We start from the raw sequence: 5,655 nt of genomic DNA, 5'->3' as shown, positions 1-5,655 counted from the left end.
CGCCCATTGGGCTTGTTCCACATTGCAGCTGACAGTGCAGGCGACTGCCAACTGACTGATCTACAAATCACCTTGCATCATAGATAAATACTAATTATTATTTGTCGATCAGTCGGTCACAATTTACCCACGATCCATCATGGCCATGGACGTTGTTGGTCTGATGCCAAAATGAACAACTGATGTGACAGAGGGAGCAAGCTGTGTGCTGTGTTACCTCCCTCTCTAGTGGGCAGTGGGGGGATAACAGTCCTTCTCAGAGGTCAATTAGGACATGCTAGGAAGCTTCATATTCACCATCACTACTGATGTGCTTTCCATGTAATTACATAGTCTTCTCCGGGGGTCAAATCAAACTTTCACGTCATCTGATAAAGTCCGTTGCAGTTCATCTCAAGAGAATCACTGATTCAGTTCCTTGCTAATCTCAGTCCTACTGAATCAGATCCCTGTGTTTTAGCTCCAGGTGATTCAGTTCCTTGCTAATCTCAGTCCTACTGAATCAGATCCCTGTGTTTTAGCTCCAGGTGATTCAGTTCCTTGTTAATCTCATTCCTACTGAATCAGATCCCTGTGTTTTAACTCCAGGTGATTCAGTTCCTTGTTAATCTCATTCACTACTGAATCAGATCCCTGTGTTTTAGCTCCAGGTGATTCAGTTCCTTGTTAATCTCATTCACTACTGAATCAGATCCCTGTGTTTTAGCTCCAGGTGATTCAGTTCCTTGTTGATCTCATTCCTACTGAATCAGATCCCTGTGTTTTAACTCCAGGTGATTCAGTTCCTTGTTAATCTCATTCACTACTGAATCAGATCCCTGTGTTTTAGCTCCAGGTGATTCAGTTCCTTGTTAATCTCATTCACTACTGAATCAGATCCCTGTGTTTTAGCTCCAGGTGATTCAGTTCCTTGTTAATCTCATTCACTACTGAATCAGATCCCTGTGTTTTAGCTCCAGGTGATTCAGTTCCTTGTTAATCTCATTCCTACTGAATCAGATCCCTGTGTTTTAGCTCCAGGTGATTCAGTTCCTTGTTAATCTCATTCCTACTGAATCAGATCCCTGTGTTTTAGCTCCAGGTGATTCAGTTCCTTGTTAATATCATTCCTACTGAATCAGATCCCTGTGTTTTAGCTCCAGGTGATTCAGTTCCTTGTTAATCTCATTCACTACTGAATCAGATCCCTGTGTTTTAGCTCCAGGTGATTCAGTTCCTTGTTAATCTCATTCCTACTGAATCAGATCCCTGTGTTTTAGCTCCAGGTGAATCAGTTTCTAGTGAATCCCTTTACATCCTCTGAATCAACTTCCTGTCAATCAGATCCCAGACAAGGGCCTAACTATCGACACCTTGTAGAGTCCATGCCCCCGACGCATTTAGGCTGTTCTGAGGGCAAAGGGGGGGGGGGGGGGGGTGGGGGCAACTCAATATTAGGAAGGGCGTACCTCATGTTTTGTACACTCAGTGTGTATTGCTAAGAATATGAGAGTAGGGGTGACTCCCCTTACCGGGGACTCAAACCCTAGGCCAGCAGCACCAATGACGAACACCCTAACCACAGTCCCAATAAGGGATCTCCTCTAGAAGAAACCCTAACCACTCCTCCTTAGACACTTAGGTAGATCTGTACCAACCTGATAGGTGGAAGCAACAGGAAGAATGCACTTTTGAAGTCAATCTCAATCTCTGTTAAAAAAGTACAATCCTAGAGAATCAGGGGTATCATTAAAAAGAGGTTATATGCCTCTGTCACGTTCTGGCCTTAGTTATTTTGTTATGTCTTTGTTTTAGTTTGGTCAGGGTGTGAGTTGGGTGGGTAGTCTATGTTCTTTTTTCAACGTTGTGGTTTTGTGTTTGTCCTGGTATGGTTCTCAATCAGAGGCAGGTGTCGTTCGTTGTCTATGATTGAGAATCATACTTAGGTAGCCTTTTCCCACCTGTGTGGGTGATTATTTTCTGTTATGTGTCTGTCACCTTTCAGAACTGTTTCGTTCTCTGTTATTTTGTTTAGTGTTCTCTGTTTAAGAATATAATGATGAACACTTACCACTCTGTGCTTTGGTCCTCACCTCATTCCAACGACCAGCGTTACAACTATACAGTAGGCCTTTCAATTGCTGAAATAAGTCATTCAAATGATGAGAATAGTCAGATTAACTGATAGCTGACACAGACATGGTGGAGCAGCAGGAAGATGGGAGTACAGTGAAGCAAGAGGATGTGAGTTCACATCCCAGGTGAGGACATGTTCAATAATAATTACTCTATAAATTAACATGCGCAATGTCATTATGTCAGTTGAAAACAGTGTATGTTAAAAGCACTGTGAGTGAGTATCTCTAACCTCGTCAACAGACAAAGAGCTACGAATGGATCAAGGAGTTCACGTTCTGTGTATGTTTGGTGAAATGTTGACAGAATATGCTCCTATTGCACAGAACCCGGAAGCATGAATGTTCTTGCAATGTTCTCATGTCTCGTACATTAATATCATCGGGGAACATGGCAACCGTGTTCCGTATATGTTTGGTGGGACGTTGATGGAATGTTCTCCTAAACCACAGAACTCCAAACCCACTTAAACTCCTCAAGCAGATAAGTCATGAAACAATAACCTCTGCTGTCCAACCAGCCGTCCTCCTGCTCCAGAAGGGTAGGAGTGCCAGTTGAAATAGGGGAAACATGATGGAAAAGGGAGACGCTCATCTCGTCTTCAGCGCGTGTGTCTGCGTGTGCGTTCTCAGCTTCCTCTGCCGGCCTACACCGTGGTCATCATGGATGGAGGTTTCCCTGTGACCTGGCCAGTGGGTCCATGCCAATAATGCAGATCACTTCTTACCAAGCTGTCCAAGCTGACATTTCCCCTCAATAAGACCATTGTGTGATGCTTCCTCCACGCTCTGCTCTCTCTCTCTCTCTCAAGACTCATGTCATATTCAGGCATGTCTATATCTATATTTACTGGTCAAAATATTCACAACACATTGTGGTATTTATATCGGAATTTGTTCTGCATAGTGCCTGTCCATAACCGGTCTATCCGTAAATATACACATCCTCTTTGTTAAGTATTCAGAACCGTCTGTCCACTGAGGTCAACTTAGCGTGAGATGTATGTTGAGGTAACATGTCCTTTGGCTCCATCTACTGGCTACATTAGGCTACTTCACACAAGTAATGAAATAATGAATATTCAGAACCTTTAGTTCAAGCTTCATGCATCGTACTGTTTTATTTAACAAAACTTACATGACACATATTACACTGTTTTTATGGTTTTGGACAGCCACCTGTCACATTTAATTTATTTAGTTTGGAGGTAGGTGGCTGTTTATGCATGTTCTGTATTGTCGATGTTAACTAAGCCTCTTCAGTGACGACACAGAAACAAAGACAGCAGTAAAGTAATTATTAATATTGCATTAGAAAACAAATTTGTATGTAAATGTGTCCACAAACCATAGCAACCCAACTCCACTCTGCTTAATGAATAATGCATGAGCTGAGCCTGCGACACATCCCAAATGGCACCCTATTCCCTTTTAAAGTGCACTACTTTTGACCAGGGTCCATAAGGTAGTGCACAACTATATAGGGGCTAGTGTGTAATTTGGACCGTAACCTGAGCCTCCACCAAGCTTCTCACTGCAGCAGAGAACTGCATCATGTTTTGGAAATGCCTCACCCCCCCCCCCCCCCCCCCCCCCCAATTTAGACAATGTGCTGTTTTGTTTTCTTACTGGGGTTAAACTTTAATTTAGGCAAAACAGTTTAGGTACAAATTGATTTCAATTGATTGATTTCATTGATGCGTCCCATGGGAATTCAGTGGGTCATCTCAGAATACCAGGGTTGTTTATAATAACAATATGGGTCAGCTACTGTATTTGGAAAAACCAAAGCCAGAATGAGCTATTCTATTACAACAGACAACAGATGGTGTCACTGTTGTCTACAGATTGTTGAGTCTTTTATTTATATATCTATGAACTGTTCAATATTAGCACTTAATTAATGAGACTGGAGCTCTATAATCTGACCTAATATTACATAATAATAATACATATATATAGGTCTATTCACAAACACGATTAAAAACTATTCAAACGACATATGAGAGAGAGAGAGGGGGGGAGAGAGAGTGAATTCTGCAAAAATATCCTCTGTGTTCAACATAAAACACCAAATACTGCAAGCAGAGCAGAATTAGGCCGATACCCGCTAATTATCCAAATCTGGAAAAGAGCTGTTAAATTCTACAACCACCTAAAAGGAAACGATTCCCAAACCTTCCATAACAAAGCCATCATCTACAGAGAGATTAACCTGAAGAGTCCCCTAAGCAAGCTGGTCCTGGGGCTCTGTTCACAAAGAGACCCCATAGAGCCCCAGGACAGCAACACAATTAGACCCAACCAAATCCTGAGAAAACAAAAAGATAATTACTTGACACATTGGAAAGAATTAACAAAAAAACAAAGTAAACTAGAATGCTATTTGGCCCTAAACAGAGAGAACACAGTGGCAGAATACCTGACCACTGTGACTGACCCAAAATTAAGGAAAGCTTTGACTATGTACAGACTCAGTGAGCATAGCCTTGCTATTGAAACAGGCCGTCGTAGGCAGACCTGGATCTCAAGAGAAGACAGGCTATTTGCACACTGCCCACAAAATGAGGTGGAAACTGAGCTGCACTTCCTAACCTCTTGCCAAATGTATGACCATATTAGAGACACATATTTCCCTCAGATCACACAGAATTCAGAAAACAAAACAGATCACAAATAATTTAAAAAACAATACTGATAAACTCCCATATCTACTGGGTGAAATACCACAGTATGCCATCACAGCAGCAAGATTCGTGACCTCATGCCACAAGAAAAGGGCAACCAGTGAATCAAATCAAATTGTATTAGTCACATGCGCCGAATACAACAGGTGTAGAAGAACAAACACCATTGTAAATTCAACCCATATTTGTTTATTTATTTTCCCTTTTGTACTTTAACTATTTGTACATAATATGACAATTGAAATGTCTTTATTCTTTTGTAACTTCTGTGAGTGTAATGTTTACTGTTCATTTTTGTTTATTATCTACTTCCCTTGCTTTGGCAATGTCAACATATGTTTCCCATGCCAATAAAGCCCTTCAATTGATTTGAAATTGAGAGAGAAGGAGTGAGGGCAATAAATCACTGCTGCCTTTCACGATGTCTCATTAGCTACTCAGATGGAAGGTATTCAGTGAAGAATGTCAAACTAGGTTAGACGCCAAAAAGAGACCGAGAGAAAGAGAGAAATGTAAAATCACAGTCAGTAGCACTTCTAGACACCATTGCCCTGAGACGCAGCTGTCAGTACTGCAGCAACACTAGCAGTAAAGTAGTGTCCCTCCCTAGACAGGCTCTGACACGCCCAGTCCTCTCAGTTTACTGCTTACTATTCAATGACCTACACAACGATGAGCTGGCGCAGAGCACAGGACGTCAACAACAGCTTATTCCTTTTCAAAAGTCGAAAGCAAGGTTCCAGCAACCACCGAAGGGCTGTCATTTCCTGGACACTATCCGAGGCTTGATACTGACCGCCGTCCTAACTTTTAGGAGCGATTAGAACAACTCCAGGATGGAAGTGGCCCTGGTA

The sequence above is a fragment of the Oncorhynchus kisutch genome, unplaced genomic scaffold (genome assembly GCF_002021735.2).
Source record: "Oncorhynchus kisutch isolate 150728-3 unplaced genomic scaffold, Okis_V2 Okis02a-Okis13b_hom, whole genome shotgun sequence".
Classification (NCBI taxonomy): Eukaryota; Metazoa; Chordata; class Actinopteri; order Salmoniformes; family Salmonidae; genus Oncorhynchus; species Oncorhynchus kisutch.
This window is presented reverse-complemented; position numbering follows the sequence as displayed.